Genomic DNA, 18,105 nt, shown 5'->3' with positions numbered 1-18,105 from the left:
ATCTCCCTATGCTTTAATTTAGCCATCCATAAAACATATGTGATAAAAACACATATATCACAGCATTATTATGGGAATTAAGTTAGACTGTATTACCTTTATGCAGATGAAGTATTTAGTACAATTCCTGGCTCATCCTTAGCATTCAGTACTAACTAGATGCTTTTGACTTCAAGTAACAGGAAACCCAAGATAAAAAAAGGCCCAAAATAAGGACATTTATCATCTTACATAGCAAGAAGTCTTGGGATAGGGTGGTTCCAGGAGTGATTAGTTCAACATTGTACACCAATGCCCTCAGTCATGCAGAATCTGTTCAGCTTAGCACTCTGCCTCCTAAGAGTGTTTGACACTCCCCTTTTGGCTGCAGATCCAAGTAAGCACATCATCACACAGAACCAGATAAAGGCAAGATAAGTGCCCCCATCTGATGTTTCTTTTCAAGATAAAGAAAAACTTTCCTAGAAGTCCCAGGCATAAACATCCTTATGTCTCCTAGCCAGAACATGGCTAACCCAATAACCAGCAAAGAAAAATGGGATTACCATGAAAGGTCTGGTCTTTTTTGAACCAGGTGGTCACCTAGAAGAGAATGGACAAAATTGGGGTTCTCATAGCAAGTAAAAAGGGATGGAGAATGACTACTGGGTAGGCAACCAAAGATATTATGGCAGTCAATAGTGATGTTCCTCAAATATTTCTGGTTTTCTTCCTTCCCAGGGATGTCCCAGAACTGTACTTCCTGGCCCTGTTGCAGTTAGGTGGGAACATAGGATTAGTTCTGGCCAATGAGGAGTGAGTTGAAGTGCTATGTTTCACTTTCATGTTGACCTCACTTTTCACTGCAGTTAGGCGCAAACAACTAACAAAACATGTCTAAGAAAGAAAAGTGAATTTATCTTATTACAAATTATTTTAAAACCCCAAAACTACAAAAGAACATTGCTGAGAAAAACTTAAAGACAAACAAATGAAAACATATACTGTGTTCAGGGACCAGAAGACTCAGTAGTGTTAAGATATCACTTTTCCTCTCATTAGTCTATGAATTCATCATAATCCCAATCAAAATCCCAGCACAATTTTTTTCTAAAGTAGTAACAAGCTGATGCTTCATATGGAAATGCACTAAAATAGCCAAAACAACTTTGAAGCAGAAAAAAAGTTTCAGGGCTAACACAACCTGATTTAAAGCCTTATTATAAAGCTGCATTCAACAAGATAGTGTGGTACAGACATAAAGGTGAACAAATAGATCATTGGTACAGAATAGAGTGTCCAAAAATAGACCCACATATATTTGGACAACTGACTTTTGACAAAGGTAAAAAAGATAATTCACTGGAGAAAGGCTGGCCTTTTCAACAAGTGGTGCTGGAACTGAATGGCCAAATGCAAATAAAATTTTAAAAATAATCCCAAGCCTGCCCTCACCCCATACACAAAAATTAGCTCAAAATGGATTATAGGCATTACCTAAATATAAGAGGTAAAACTACAGAACTTCTCGAAGAAAACATAAGAGAAAATCTTTGTGACCTTGGGTTAGACAAAGATCTTTTTAGATATAACACCAAAAACACAAACCATTAAAGGAAAGAATTGATAAATTGGATTTCATCAAAGTTAGGAATTTTGCTCTTTGAAAGACATTGTTAAAAGAATGAAAAGATAAAACACAGACTGGGGGGAAAATATTTGCAAATCGTATATCTGATAAAAGGCATGTCCAGAATATACAAATAACTCTCAAATACCATAATAAGAAAACAAACAACCCAATTTTTTAAACTGGGCAAAGTTTGAACAGGCACTTCACCAAAGAAGATATATGGGTGGCAAATAAACACATTAAAAATGCTAAATATTATTCATCATTAGAAAAATGCAACTTAAATCCACAAAGGGATGCCACTACATACCTATCAGAATATCTAAAATTAACTGATTTTACAAAGTATTAGAGAGCTAGTTGAGGAACTGGAATTCTCATACACTAGTGATGGGAAAGAAACCACTTTGGAAACAGTATGGCAGCTTCTTTAAAAAGTAAAACACACTTTTACCATAAAATCCAGCCATTCCATTCCTAGGTATTTACCCAAGAAAAATGGAAGCATATATCTGTACATAGACAAGAACACAAATGTTCATAGTAGCTTTGTTTGTAATAGCGCAAACACAGGAAAGAATCCAAATATTCATCAGCAGGTGAATGCATAAACAAATGGTGATACATGCATACAATGCAATACTGCTCAATTATAAAAAGAATGAACTATATTGTTACACACAGTAATATGGATGAAACTCAAAATAAGTATGCCAAATGAAGGAAGTCAGACAAAAAGAGTACATCTATATAATTTCATTCATGTAACACTCTAGAAAGTGCAAACTCATCTATAGTGACAGAAAGCAAATCAGTGGTTGCCTAGGGATCACATGGAGAGGAAGGAATTTCAAAGGGACATGAGGAAACTCTTTGGGGTGATGAATATATTCATTACCTTGATTTGGGTGATGGTTTCATTTATATATACATATATCAAAGCTTTTAAAATTATACACTGTGAATATGTGCTATTGAATGTCAATTATACCTTAATAAATTTGCTTTTTAAAAAAAACCCTACAAGACTCTGAGTCTAGTACTATTTTTTCCTACATAATATCAGAAGACATATTCCCTCCTTTATAAAAGTCATTCTTGGACCTCCAGATAAACAGAGTTGTTATGTGATCTTTTATGTTTTAAACTGAAATATAATTTCAATCCAAACTGAATGATCAAATATTCTGTATTAATTAAATATTCCCTTATACAAGGTACTAAATTGCAGGTCTGTTTAGCTCAGATAATTAATTTATCTAAAGTAAATATGTCTAATTACCCACAAGAAAATATCTCAGATATGGTTATGCTAAAAGGGGAAGAACGGCTATCTTGGAAGGCAGAATATTTTAAATCCCAGAAGATACATTAAGACTTTATAAGAAATTAGAAAGTAAGCCACAGAGAACAGCCGTCTCCTTTACTAAAGTAGAAACGACCACACAACTCCTAATATATCCATACAGAATTTGAATTAGCAACTCAGTATCATTTAAAGAATAATTATTGTTCCACCATGTTAGTCACTTTCCTACAGTACCTCACAGGATGTCACAGAGTTAAAAATAATGATAATTTAGAAACTAAAACCCAAAAACCTAACCCAACAAACAGACTTACATACATAAACACTCAGATTTCTATTTGTCTTAGAGATTAAGGTGAACAAAATGTGCCCTGAATTGAAACCTTGAGTCTATTTATTACACTCAAGTTTTGGTGTTTTCCCACTGACTTCATTATTTACATATCAAAAATATTCCCAAATAATAATAATAATAAAATTGTTGTGCTCAGCCCTAATTAGATAATATGATTTAATTGGAAGAAATCTAGCTGCTCCTTAATTTTGACAAGTTATTGAGTCTCTCTAGTACTTCTCAAATTTTTCACTTCATGGCACACATAGAAAATTACAATATTTGCATGGCACTGTGGCTATGGCAAAGATGCTAGTGCTCATAAATTTTCATGTTTCTCCTCTTCTTTCTAAGCACACTAGACCACATTTCTCCCATATTCTCCAATGTTTCTGTCCCTATTTTTGCCGTGAAATTATGATGCCAAATAGCTGAGTGCCGGTCAATGGAATGTGGACAGAAGTGATTTATCCTACCCCTCCTGTGATTCTCCCTCTTCTCCAGTGTGCAGCCAGATTTTGGAAGAAGGAATTACAAACAAGGAAAGAGGGAAAGCCAGAATGAGGTCTGTGGTGTTGGACTGGAATTAGCAGTATCAGTATGAAATCATGGCTTTTAATATATATACACAGAGGGATAGGTAGAGAAATAAAAATAACTGTGTAAGAATGTATGTGTGAGTGTAAACACTGAGATGGCCTAGAAGCAGACATCCCAATATTATTGTGTACATCTAGCACTCAGATCCTAGTTTCCAAATTCCATTCTCCAATAAAAAGAACCAAGGCTCCCTAAAGAAATGGTTGACTCCAGGGCTGGGACAGGACGGAAACAAGATGAACCTCAAACACTTTTATGTGTCAGAAGGTAAGGAATTGCTCAAAACAGGATACAGGCTTATCAAAAGAACACAGGAGCCAACCTCAAGGAGCTCTTCCCTAGGGGCTAATGCTGGCACAATCTGACTAATAAAATATTGATAGTATTGGAATATAACCCATAAAATAAAATAAACATCCATGAGCCCACAGTAATATTAATACATAACTGGATGTATAAGTAAAGGAGGGATAGGACAGCTCTTCCTTACAGAAGGATTCTAATTATAAATGGTGATGGGAAAACTGGACATACACAAGCAGAAGAATGAAACTGAACCCCTATCTTACACCATGCACAAAAATTAACTAAAGATGGACTAAAGATTCGCACATAAGACCTGAAGCCATAAAACTCCTAGAATAAAACATAGGGAGTAAGCTTTTTGACATTGGCCTTGGCAATGATTTTTTTGGATTAGGCAACAAAAGCTCAAATAAACAAGTGGAACTACATCAATCTAAAAACCTATTCTGCAAAGGAAACTATCAACGAAATGAAAAGGCAACCTATGAAATGGGAGAAAATATTTGCAAGCCACATATCCCATAAGGGGTTCATATTCAAAATATATACGGAACTCACACAATAGCAAAACAACAAATAACCCAAGTAAAAATGGGCAAAAGACCTGAATAAGTATTTCTTCATTTGTATGAAAACATACAAATGGCCAACAGGTACACGAATGGTGGAAATGTAAACTGGTACAGCCACTGTGGAAAAGAGAATTGTTACTTCTCAAGAAATTAAAAGTAGAACTACCATATGATCCAGCAATCCTCCTTCTGGGTAGAAATCCAAAGGAAACAAAACCATTATCTGGAAGAGATATGTGTATTCCCATGTTCATTGTAACATCTTTCACGATAGGAAACAAAGTGTTTGTCAGTGGATGAAAGAATTAAGAAAATATGGCATATACACACACACACACACACACTATAAAATATTATTCACACTTTTTTAAAAAATAAGGAAATTCTATCATTTGCATCAACATGGATGAACCTGGAGGACATGATGCTAACTGAAATAAGCCAGACAGAGAAAGACAAACACTGCATGTGGAATTATAAGCACTTATATGTGGATTTGTTTTTTTTAAGAAAGAAAAAAATGTCAAACTCATCAAAACAGAGAATAGAAAGGTGCTTGTCAGGGGCTGGGAGGTGGAAGAAATGGAGAGACTTGTGGGGAGGAAGAAGTCATGTACTAACATGCTTGTGAGTCACTAAAAAGGATCCTGAGGGAGTTCTCTGGCAGTCCAGTGGTTAGGACTCCAAGCTTCCACTGCAGGGGACACAAATTCGATCCCTGGTTGGGGAACTAAGATCCTACATGCTGCACAGCACGGCCAAAAAATTTTTTTAATTTTAATTAATTAATTTTTAAAAAGAATCCTGAGCCCTGACCTCCTAGAGGAGAACAAAACAGAAACTCCAGATGGTCTGGGAGATCCTCTAAGAGCCTGACCTGTGCAGCTTTCCCAGGTGGATCCCCAAGGAGGCAGCCTGGGAAAGTGGTGGTGTGGGCTGTCTAGGTGGGGGGCGCTCAGTGTGGTGTAGAACAGCAGGGGATTCCTGGTGTCCAAAAGGGGCCCAGAATTGGCAGAGACATACATCAGACCTGAAGGTTTTGTGCAGCTGGGAACAAGGAATGAAAGACTCAGAAGTGACCAATGTTGTTTGACAACCAAAGAGAGAAACCCTTCCCACATTTCTTGATGCCTTGATACCCCTTAAGTCCTCCAGAGTTTAGAAGCAAGCCTAGGGGTGGACTAGGGGCCACTGAACTGACTGAGATTAAGTTAATTACAGAGAAATGAAGTCCTGCATATCAGAATCTGTGGAGTGAAATTTGTCCCCACGACCTGAGTTAATTGTGAAATTTCTTCCAGCTCAATCATTTATTACATGTATAATTACACAGATATCAAAAATATATATTTTGCTAATACTCTGTATATCTATCTACCTTCCTATCTACATAAAGGTATATTAATAGGTTGGCCACAAGGTGGTACTAGAAAATGATCTTTTGCTCTAGGCCCTCCTTGACCATCACTGGTTTTAGTATACAACTGTGAACAACTATAATCACAGTAATCAGAGTAGAGGTTGAGATGGCAGACACTGGGTTCATGTGAGGCAGTGTGCATATTTAAAAACCATAAAAATAAACTCTCTCTCTGAAAGTTTCTATCAACTATTTTGTATTCTTCTTCTTTTTCTTATCCACTATCATGTCATCATAGACTATTCCAATTGTTACCTGAAACATCGAACACTATATATTCAGCACTCAGGGAAAAATTTAAATACACATGGTGTTTTAGATCTCAGAGTGTAAATTTTAAATGAATATTTTTACCGGATGTGCCTCAAAATTATCTGGGACACCCTTAAACCTCTCCCAAATACTAAAGCTCAGCACCAAAATGAGAACACAATAGACCAGCAAATGCACTGTGTAACTAAAACAGCACCTGCTATCTCATGCTGAGGATAACCGAGGAGAGGAGGAAGGTCACCTCTTCCAGGTGAAGTCTTGCTACGTTTTTTTTTTTTAAGTAGATGTAATTTTAAAGAGATGCACAGTAAAAAAGAGAAGAAGTATGGAAAAGCTCACAGTTAAGAACTTTCTAAGCAAAGGGGTGGTGGCGAAGACAAAGTACCATGTCACAACCCTGAAGACTACCCACTGGGAACAAGGCGAGGCAGGTTGAAGGAAGCAAGGAAGAAAGCAGTGACCTGAGGGGAGACGTGTAAGTCTAGTCTATGGTCTGGGAGCAGAGGAAATTGATTTTACAGGGAAGCAGAACCACTATGTGGCTTGAAGATAGGAGTGATAAAAATATGTCCACTGGCATACATCCTTGTAGAAGTGTAAGGAAATGAAGCTGTTAGGAGGCCAGTCAAGAGTAGGCTGTAAAAATCAAGGATTTAGCTGTGATTGTAAGAAGAATCAGATAAGAATCTATGAGAGGAGATGCAGCAGGGTGAGGAGAATGAATGCCCCTAAGTTTTCCCCTCAGGAGAATGTTCAAAAGAACTCAGATATGAAGAGGGAGAACCTGTCTATTTGTGGAGCCCTCTCCTGGAAACCACTTTCTGGGACCTTCTGAAGAGAAGAAAACATCAAAAAAACTACTGACGGAAAAAAAATTTATCACTAAATATTTACTGTTTCTATTTTATTAAAGAATCTAGTTTTTAAAGCTTAGGCCAAATTTACCTTTACATGTAGTCGAAGAAGAATTAGACACATTTTTCTCTACCTTAACAGTATATTTACACTCCACAAAATAATGACTTTACTTTCCCCATGGCACACTTAGTACTTTGTAAATATAATACTTGGTCTCTCACTGATATTTTTCTTTAAAATCTTCACCAGCAAAATCCTGGTAATCACTGAATCTGGGTAATGATTATAAGAGTTCTCTTTGTACCATTCTCTTTACTTTGGAACATGTTTGAAAATGTTGATAATTTTTTAAAAAGCCTCTCCAGCTCCAACAGGTATCAAGTTAATAAACCTACATCACATGTAGGACAGGTTAAGAGAGTAAAAATTGCTTTAAGAAATGCAACCGTCTTTGGTGAGGCTAATGGCGGACTCTGGGAGGGCTCACGCCCAGGAGTACTTCCCAGAACTTCTGCTGCCAGTGTCCTTGTCCCTTGGTGAGCCACAGCTGCCCCCCGCTTCTGCAGGAGACCCTCCAACACTAGCAGCCTCAACCACCAGAGGGCAGACAGCAGAAGCAAGAAAAACTACAATCCTGCAGCCTGTGGAACAAAAACCACATTTACAGAAAGACAGACAAGATGAAAAGGCAGAGGGCTATGTACCAGATGAAGGAACAAGAAAAAACCCCAGAAAAACAACTCAATGAAGTGGAGATAGGCAACCTTCCAGAAAAAGAATTCAGAATGATGATAGTGAAGATGATTCAGGACCTCGGAATAAGAATGGAGGCAAAGATTGAGAAGATGCAAGAAATGATTAACAAAGACCTAGAAGAATTAAGAACAAACAAACGGAGATGACCAATACAATAACTGAAATGAAAACTACACTAGAAGGAATCAATTAGCAGAATAACTGAGGCAGAAGAACGGATAAGTGACCTGGAAGACAGAATGGTGGAACTCACTGCTGCAGAACAGACTAAAGAAAAAAGAATGAAAAGAAATGAAGACAGCCTAAGAGACCTCTGGGACAACATTAAACACAACAACATTCGCATTATAGGGGTCCCAGAAGGAGAAGAGAGAGAGAAAGGACCAGAGAAAATATTTGAAGAGATTATAGTCGAAAACTTCCTTAACATGGGAAAGGAAATAGCCACCCAAGTCCAGGAAGCGCAGAGAGTCCCATACAGGATAAACCCAAGGAGAAACATGCCGAGACACATAGTAATCAAATTGGCAAAAATTAAAGACAAAGAAAAATTATTGAAAGCAGCAAGGGAAAAACGACAAATAACATACAAGGGAACTCCCATAAGGTTAACAGCTGATTTCTCAGCAGAAACTCTACAAGCCAGAAGGGAGTGGCATGATATATTTAAAGTGATGAAAGGGAAGAACCTACAACCAAGATTACTCTACCCGGCAAGGATCTCATTTAGATTTGATGGAGAAATCAAAAGCTTTACAGACAAGCGAAAGCTAAGAGAATTCAGCACCACCAAACCAGCTCTACAACAAATGCTAAAGGAACTTCTCTAAGAAGGACACACAAGAGAAGAAAAGGACCTACAAAAACAAACCCAAAACAATTGAGAAAATGGTCATAGGAACATACATATCGATAATTACCTTAAACGTGAATGGATTAAATGCTCCAACCAAAACACACAGGCTTGCTGAATGGATACAAAAACAAGACCCATATATATGTTGTCTACAAGAGACCCACTTTAAACCTAGGGACACATACAGACTGAAAGTGAGGGGATGGAAAAAGATATTACATGCAAATGGAAATCAAAAAAAAGCTGGAGTAGCTATACTCATATCAGATAAAATAGGCTTTAAAATAAAGAATGTTACAAGAGACAAGGAAGGACACTACATAATGATCAAGGGATCAATCCAAGAAGAAGATATAACAATTATAAATATATATGCACCCAATATAGGAGCACCTCAATACATAAGGCAACTGCTAACAGCTATAAAAGAGGAAATCGAAAGTAACACAATAATAGTGGGGGACTTTAACACCTCACTTACACCAATGCACAGATCATCCAAAATGAAAATAAATAAGGAAACAGAAGCTTTAAATGACACAATAGACCAGATAAATTTAATTGATATTTATAGGACATTCCATCCAAAAACAGCAGATTACACTTTCTTCTCAAGTGTGCACAGAACATTCTCCAGGATAGATCACATCTTGGGTCACAAATCAAGCCTCAGTAAATTTAAGAAAATTGAAATCATATCAAGCATCTTTTCTGACAACAACACTATGAGATTAGAAATGAATTACAGGGAAAAAAACGTAAAAAACACAAACACATGGAGGCTAAACAATACGTTACTAAATAACCAAGAGATCACTGAAGAAATCAAAGAGGAAATCAAAAAATACCTAGAGACAAATGACAATGAAAACACGACGACCCAAAACCTATAGGATGCAGCAAAAGCGGTTCTAAGAGGGAAGTTTATAGCTATACAAGCCTACCTAAAGAAACAAGAAAAATCTCAAGTAAACAATCTAACCTTACACCTAAAGAAACTAGAGAAAGAAGAACAAACAAAACCCAAAGTTAGCAGAAGGAAAGAAATCATAAGATCAGAGCGGAAATAAATGAAATAGAACAAAGAAAACAATAGCAAAGATCACAAAACTAAAGCTGGTTCTTGAGAAGATAAACAAAATTGATAAGCCATTAGCCAGACTCATCAAGAAAAAGAGGGAGAGGACTCAAATCAATAAAATCAGATATGAAAAAGGAGAAGTTACAACAGACACCGCAGAAATACAAAGCATCCTAAGAGACTACTACAAGCAACTCTATGCCAATAAAATGGACAACCTGGAAGAAATGAACAAATTCTTAGAAAGGTATAACCTTCCAAGACTGAACCAGGAAGAAACAGAAAATATGAACAGACCAATCACAAATAATGAAATTGAAACTGTGATTAAAAGTCTTCCAACAAACAAAAGTCCAGGACCAGATGGCTTCACAGGTGAATTCTATCAAACATTTAGAGAAGAGCTAACACCCATCCTTCTCAAGCTCTTCCAAAAATTTGCAGAGGAAGGAACACTCCCAAACTCATTCTATGAGGCCACCATCACCCTGATACCAAAACCAGACAAAGACACTACAAAAAAAGAAAATTACAGACCAATATCATTGATGAATATAGATGCAAAAATCCTCAACAAAATAATAGCTAACAGAATCCAACAACACATTAAAAGGATCATACACCACGATCAAGTGGGATTTATCCCAGGGATGCAAGGATTCTTCAATATATGCAAATCAATCAATGTGATACACCATATTAACAAATTGAAGAATAAAAACCATATGATCATCTCAACAAATGCAGAAAAAGATTTTGACAAAATTCAACACCCATTTATGATAAAAACTCTCCAGAAAGTGGGCATAGAGGGAACCCACCTCAACGTAATAAAGGCCATATATGACAAACCCACCGCAAACATCATTCCCAACAGTGAAAAACTGAAAGCATTTCCTGTAAGATCAGGAACGAGACAAGGATTTCCACTCTCACCACTATTATTCAACATAGTTCTGTAAGTCCTAGCCACGGCAATCAGAGAAGAAAAAGAAATGAAAGGAATCCAAATTGGAAAAGAAGAAGTAAAACTGTCACTGTTTGCAGAAGACATGATACTATACATAGAGAATCCTAAAACTGCCACCAGAAAACTACTAGAGCTAATTAATGAATTTGGTAAAGTTGCAGAATACAAAATTAAGGCACAGAAATCTCTTGCATTCCTATACACTAATGATGAAAAATCTGTAAGAGAAATGAAGGAAACACTCCCATTTACCATTGCAACAAAAAGAATAAAATACCTAGGAATAAACCTACTCAGGGAGACAAAAGACCTGTATGCAGAAAACTATAAGACACTGATGAAAGAAATTAAAGACGATCCCAACAGATGGAGAGATATGCCATGTTCTTGGATTGGAAGAATCAATATTGTGAAAATGACTATACTACCCAAAGCAATCTACAGATTCAGTGCAATCCCTATCAAATTACCAATGGCATTTTTTATGGAACTAGAACAAATCATCTTAAAATTTGTATGGAGACACAAAAGACCCCAAATAGCCAAAGCAGTCTTGAGGGAAAAAAACGGAACTGGAGGAATCAGACGCCCTGACTTCAGACTATACTACAAAGCTACAGTAATCAAGACAATATGGTACTGGCACAAAAACAGAAACATAGATCAATGGAACAAGATAGAAAGCCCAGAAATAAACCCACACACCTATGGTCAACTTATCTATGACAAAGGAGGCAAAGATATACAATGGAGAAAAGACAGTCTCTTCAATAAGCGGTGCTGGGAAAACTGGACAGCTACATGTAAAAGAATGCAATTAGAATACTCCCTAACACCATACACAAAAATAAACTCAAAATGGATTAGAGACCTAAATGTAAGACTGGACACTATAAAACTCTTAGAGGAAAACATAGGAAGAACACTCTTTGACATAAATCACAGCAAGATCTTTTTTGATCCACCTCCTAGAGTAATGGAAATAAAAACAAAAATAAACAAATGGGACCTAATGAAACTTCAAAGCTTTTGCAAAAGAAAGGAAACTACAAACAAGACGAAAAGACAACCCTCAGAATGGGAGAAAATATTTGCAAACGAATCAACGGACAAAGGATTAATCTCCAAAATATATAAACAGCCCATTCAGCTCAATATTAAAGAAACAAACAACCCAATCCAAAAGTGGGCAGAAGACCTAAATAGACATTTCTCCAAAGAAGACATACAGACGGCCACGAAGCACATGAAAAGATGCTCAACATCAGTAATTATTAGAGAAATGCAAATCAAAACTACAATGAGGTATCACCTCACACCAGTTAGAACGGGCATCATCAGAAAATCTACAAACAACAAATGCTGGAGAGGGTGTGGAGAAAAGGGGACCCTCTTGCACTGTTGATGGGAATGTAAATGGATACAGCCACTGTGGAGAACAATATGGAGGTTCCTTAAAAAACTAAAAATAGAATTACCATATGACCCAGCAATCCCAGTACTGGGCATATACCCAGAGAAAACCGTAATTCAAAAAGACACATGCACCCCAATGTTCATTGCAGCACTATTTACAATAGCCAGGTCATGGAAGCAACCTAAATGCCCATCGACAGACGAATGGATAAAGAAGTTGTGGTACATATATAGAATGGAATATTACTCAGCCATAAAAAGGAACGAGATTGAGTCATTTGTTGAGACGTGGATGGATCTAGAGACTGTCATACAGAGTGAAGTAAGTCAGAAAGAGAAAAACAAATATCGTATATTAACGCCTGTATGTGGAACCTAGACAAATGGTACAGATGAACCGGGTTGCAGGGCAGAAGTTGAGACACAGATGTAGAGAACAAACGTATGGACACCAAGGGGGGAAAACTGTGGTGGGGTGGGGATGGTGGTGTGCTGAATTGGACGATTGGGATTGACATGTATACAGTGATGTGTATAAAATTGATGACTGATTTAAATAAATAAATAAATAAATAAAAAAGAAATGCAACCACTTTGTTTGAATAGATCATCTGAAAGTACTCAACTTCATCCAAAAGTAGTCAACTTCAGCAACAGTTCCAGAAGAAAGACCAGCCTGGTAACCTCTGGTTGAGGAATAATGTTTAAGAATAATGCTTTCAATTGTCTTGAGGATTTTTCTGTCATGCTTACTTTGGCAAACTGGCTCATGGCTAACACTGGAAGGGAAGGGGGCTACATGATTAAAAGGAGATTGTATTAGTCAGCTCAGGCTGCTGAGACAAAATACCACAGGCTGAGGCTTAAACTAGAAATTAATTTTCTCATAGTGCTGGAGGCTGGAAAGCCTAGAATCAACATCCAGCAGGATCCAGTTCTGGTGAGAGCTCTCTTCCTAGCTTGCAGACAGCCACCTTCTCACCACATGCTTACATGGCCTTTCCTTGGTATGTGTATGTGGAGAGAGAGAGAGCAAACTCTTTCAAGTCTCCTCTTATGAGGGCACTAATTCCATCGTGAGGCCCCCACCCTACATAGCCTCATTGAACCCTAATTACCTCGCAAATGCTCCATCCCCAAATACCACAGCATTAGGGATTAGAGCTTCAACATGTGAATTTGAGGGGATGCAAACATTCAGTCCATAACAGAGATGGAAGGAATTTCAGAGTCATGTGCTAAAATTCATGTTGACTCCAACTGATTCAACCCTCCCCAAACTATTTTCTAACCTTAATCCCTCTATATTACCTTTCCTATAACAACTAATCCATCACTCAGGGTAGTGGAGCCCAAGAAGTGCAATAGATTCACATTGGTGTTTGGACTCTTCTTCAGCCCCTTCCTCTCCTCCTGCCCACAAGATCTACCTAATGGACTACTTCCATAAAGTTTTGAATCAGCGCTAAGGACTGAGTATTCTTCCAGGGACATTTCCATTTTAATAAGGGAGTCTTAAAGAGAAATCTCCAAAGTGCAAAGAGATAAATCTCTTCTAGTGTAATTCAGGAAATGCTATAGCTAGTGAAGAGTTTGCAAATTTGGGATTCCATCTTATTATGCCCTAAATCATCACATAGAAGTAATTATTACTCTCCTTGTGAGACTGACTCTTATCTGAAATTAATACAGTATTGTAAATCAACTATACTTCAATTTAAAAAAAAGAATGAGGGTAATGCACGAGCAGAGAACAATTCTGCCTCATTGACAATTTGCCAATATAATGGGTATGGGTGAGTGAAACTTTAACTATGGCAAATGAATCATGGAATTTTAGAAATAAAATGGACCTTTAGAATTCAACCAAATCATTTTGCATATGAGGAAAGGAAAGTATAGCTTAGCTGGATGGATTGTCCAATACTGTATGGTTACTTGAAGACTCAAGACTAGAATGCCTTTCTACTACATCATTTCACATCAGTGCTCCAGTTCTGCCTCATATCATTAGACATCAAGATCAGCCTCTGGCAGTACAGAGGACCTGTTAATGAGGAGGTAGATGAGGGGGACCATTTCCTCACCAGCAAGGTTTTATATTCCTAGCCCTGAGCAAGCAATTCTGCAGGTTTCATGCTGCGTTGGGCCTCAAAGATTAGTTTGTGGCTTCCTGTTAGAGCAAACCACATGTGTTGAATTGCCAGCTGTTGCCACCCACCTTCTCTAGTCATAATTCACAACATCGGGTACTTTCTAGGTAGGTATAGGTCTTATTGCCTCCTTAATTATCAAAGCACAACTGAAATAACAAGACGAGTCTCTTCTTACCTACATAGACTTCTGGAAAGGTCTGACATTAAAGAGATTTGTGGAGCCCATGGAGAAATGCTGGATTTACTAAATATTTCAGACACAAATCTACTGTCTCTCTTAGATCTCTTCTGATTGCCCAATGTGACTATGGTTGATATGCCTCTCCTAGAGAGCTTGGTCTCTCTTGACTTCAGGACTTGGCTGTTGGGAGCAGTTAAGAATGTGGAAAAAGTGTAACCCATTCATTGCTTCCATGTTGGTTTGAGGTTATGGAGAAAAAGGTAACATCAGCCCTTGGATGGATTAATTACAAGGAAGACTATTAAAGGCATTTGAGATATTGTGGAAACTTTCAAACACAAAGTAAACAGAATAGTATAATGAATCCCCATGTACCCATCACCCAGCCTCAAAAATCAGCCATTCTTGACTCATTTGTACCTCCATACATTTCCCACTCTTATTCAATTTTATATCTATATATAACAACAGAAATTTATTTCTCATGGTTCTGGAAGCTGGAATTTCAAGATCAAGGCACCATCATGGTCTCCTTCTCTGGTGAGGACGTCCTCCCCAGTTCATAGCTGGAGCAGTCTCACTGTATCCTCCCATTGTGGGAGGGGCTTATTGTTTTTTAAAGTAAAATGTATACATACTGAAATGCACAATTAGCTATATAATTTGGAAATGGATACGCCCATATAACACACGCCCCTATTATCTCCTTCTGGTCACATTTAAAATATGTAAATGTATAGATAAGGAAACAACTTACAGGTTTTTAGCTTTTCTCATTTTCAGATCATGAAGCATTGCTGTGGATGTTCCTTATTTTGGGAATTCTTCCCTTTAGCCTTCCCTCCTCCTATTTCAACAGTGCAAGATCAACCCTTCCAACTCCACTTTTGTTTCGAACATTGTTTGCCTCTGCACGTTGGCTCCAGATTTCTGTCTAGCAACCTAGGTTTGAGGATCCAAATGAGATTTTCTGTAATTTCTTCATTGGCTTCGCCTATCTCAGATAAGACGGCTGCTCCAACCCGCTCCCAGAACCCAGCAACCTAGCTCACTCTTGACTGCTTTGCCCCGGAGGAGAGAGAAATGGAGCAGTCCGGCCTTCTAGGCCCGCCTGGAAACCACCTGGAACTGAGACGGGGCATAGGAGGAACAGAAATAAAATGCATTCTTCCTTGATTAACCCAAGTATGATGAACAGAAGGTGAATGAAATGGACAGGATTAAGAAAAATGTCTCAAGCCTTTCCTCATCAAAAGAAAGGAAAGAAAAGTAAGGCTTCCTGGCTCAGAGTGTCAGGGTAATTGTTCTTGCTACAAGTATCTTCTCCCAAAGGTTATGTATTTTGGCCAGATATACAACCAAATACACTCTTTTTACACTGTATCCCAGAAAAAGCAATACGTGTACAAATGAAAAGGTTTTCTGAAACAACATATAAGACTACTAGGTTAAATACATTCAGATATTTTCTATTTCTTTAGCTCATTTAAAAAAAAAAAAAAAAAGCTGATCACCATCCACTAAAATGATTTGGCATTTTATGGGTCGCAATCTAAAGTTTGAAAACCATCGCCCTATGGGCTTTGCCTAAGATGTTGGGTTGGGGTGTTTCTCTCCGGGGCTCTTGGTCTCACTGTTTCCTTCACGGGGGGCCAGTTTGAGCCCTCACAAAGCATGGTTGCTCAGCTTAAATCCGGGATACCTAGGCTCCTTACAAGAGATGATATTTAGCTAGGAATTATTGAAAGCTAACCAACATTGAGTAACTGCCAGATAGAAGGCTCCCCTTCACAGCCTGCCAGACTCGCCATAGCTGGGGTGGAGGTGGCTGGAGAGCCAGTCGTCATCGGAGGTCAGGAGAGAGCGATGCTGATGCACAGCCATCCACGCACTCAGCCTGCTCCAAGATTCCCTGGTGTGTTTGCCATACCCTTTAGCTGCAAGAAGACATGCAAGCCTCTTACATACAAGAGGTGCTGTGTGTGCAAAGAAAATACCAGACTGCTTCTCCAGAGATTTGAATCTAAATATTGGATAGCTAACTTCCTATATCTAAACCCAGACCAAAAAAAAAATAGAAAACATTTTAAAGGAGAAGGTCTGATGATAGCTATCCAACAATAAAGGTCCTGGTAATACTATGATGCATAGCCTGATCCATTTTTTCTAATAAAAAATAATAATAGTTAAGTTTCACTGGGCTCTTCCTAGTGATCCGTATAATGTGCTTTACATGAATTATGTCCTGGAATTTCACAATATCCCTAGGAAATAAATAACACTACGACCCCCATTTTACAGATGAGGAAACCGAAAGGCAAAACAGTTAAGTAATTTGTCCAAGATCACCCAGGAAGTAATCAGCATAGGCAGGACTTGAACTCAGGCTATCTGATTCTGTGTGGACCCAGAGATGTGCCACCCAATCCGCCTTCAAGAGAGGACTTGTTGTCCAGCTGCTGGGAGTGTCATCAGTGGCAGCCTGCAGCTGTCAAACTGTTCAGGGGTTGACTCAGCCTCAAAGAAACTCCTTGACCAGAGTCATGACTTTCTCAGAGCAGCCGAGACCCAGTGACTGATTGAGGTGGAGATATGAAGGCCCAGCCATGACAGACCAACATAGGACAACTCTAAAAGATCACTTTAACTCCAGAGCTTCCTATCAGATTGCCATTAGGCCCATACCAAGTTATACTTCTCCCTTTACCTAATCTTGTTTCCTTTCTCTTTTTCCCACAGTCTTTTCAAGGACAGTCCTTAATAGATATCTTGCACACCATATTCTACCTCCAGGTATCTTCCCTGAGAACCAAAACTGTAGCGAGGAAAAAACTCTTCCCAATGGGCAGAGCTTCAAGTGGTCATCTACTTTGTATAGAGAGAAATGGCCCAAATTAGAATATATACAACTCATAGGTAGTGGCAAATGGTCTAGCCAGCTGGTCAGGAGCATGAAAGCAGGAAAATTGGAAAAACAGGGAGACAAGAAGGACTAGATAGAGACATATGAAAGGACACATGGGAGTGGGCAAAAGATGTGAAAACCTTTCTATCACATTTTATAGTCCACCAAAGAGGATCAACCACAGAAGAGGCACTAAGCAACAAAGTAGACAAAATAACTCAGCCAGATGACACCAGCCAGGCCCTGTCATCAGCCACCCCAGTGCCAGCACAATGGGCATATGAATGAAGCAGCCATGGAGACAGAAATGGAGGGTATGCCTGGGCCCAGCAATGTAGGCACCCACTTAACAAAGGCTGATGTTGCTGCTACTGCTGCCAGATGTCTAGCCTGGCATTAACAGAGACTAATACTAGAGTTCCAATATGGCACCATTCCTTGAGGAGATGAACTGACCATCAGTTCACCTGTTGGTCAAGTTGACTACACTGGGCCACTAT

This window comes from Balaenoptera musculus, chromosome 3 (assembly GCF_009873245.2).
Source record: "Balaenoptera musculus isolate JJ_BM4_2016_0621 chromosome 3, mBalMus1.pri.v3, whole genome shotgun sequence".
NCBI lineage: Eukaryota > Metazoa > Chordata > Mammalia > Artiodactyla > Balaenopteridae > Balaenoptera > Balaenoptera musculus.
The sequence above is the reverse complement of the archived record's forward strand: the minus strand, read 5'-3'. Positions refer to the sequence as shown.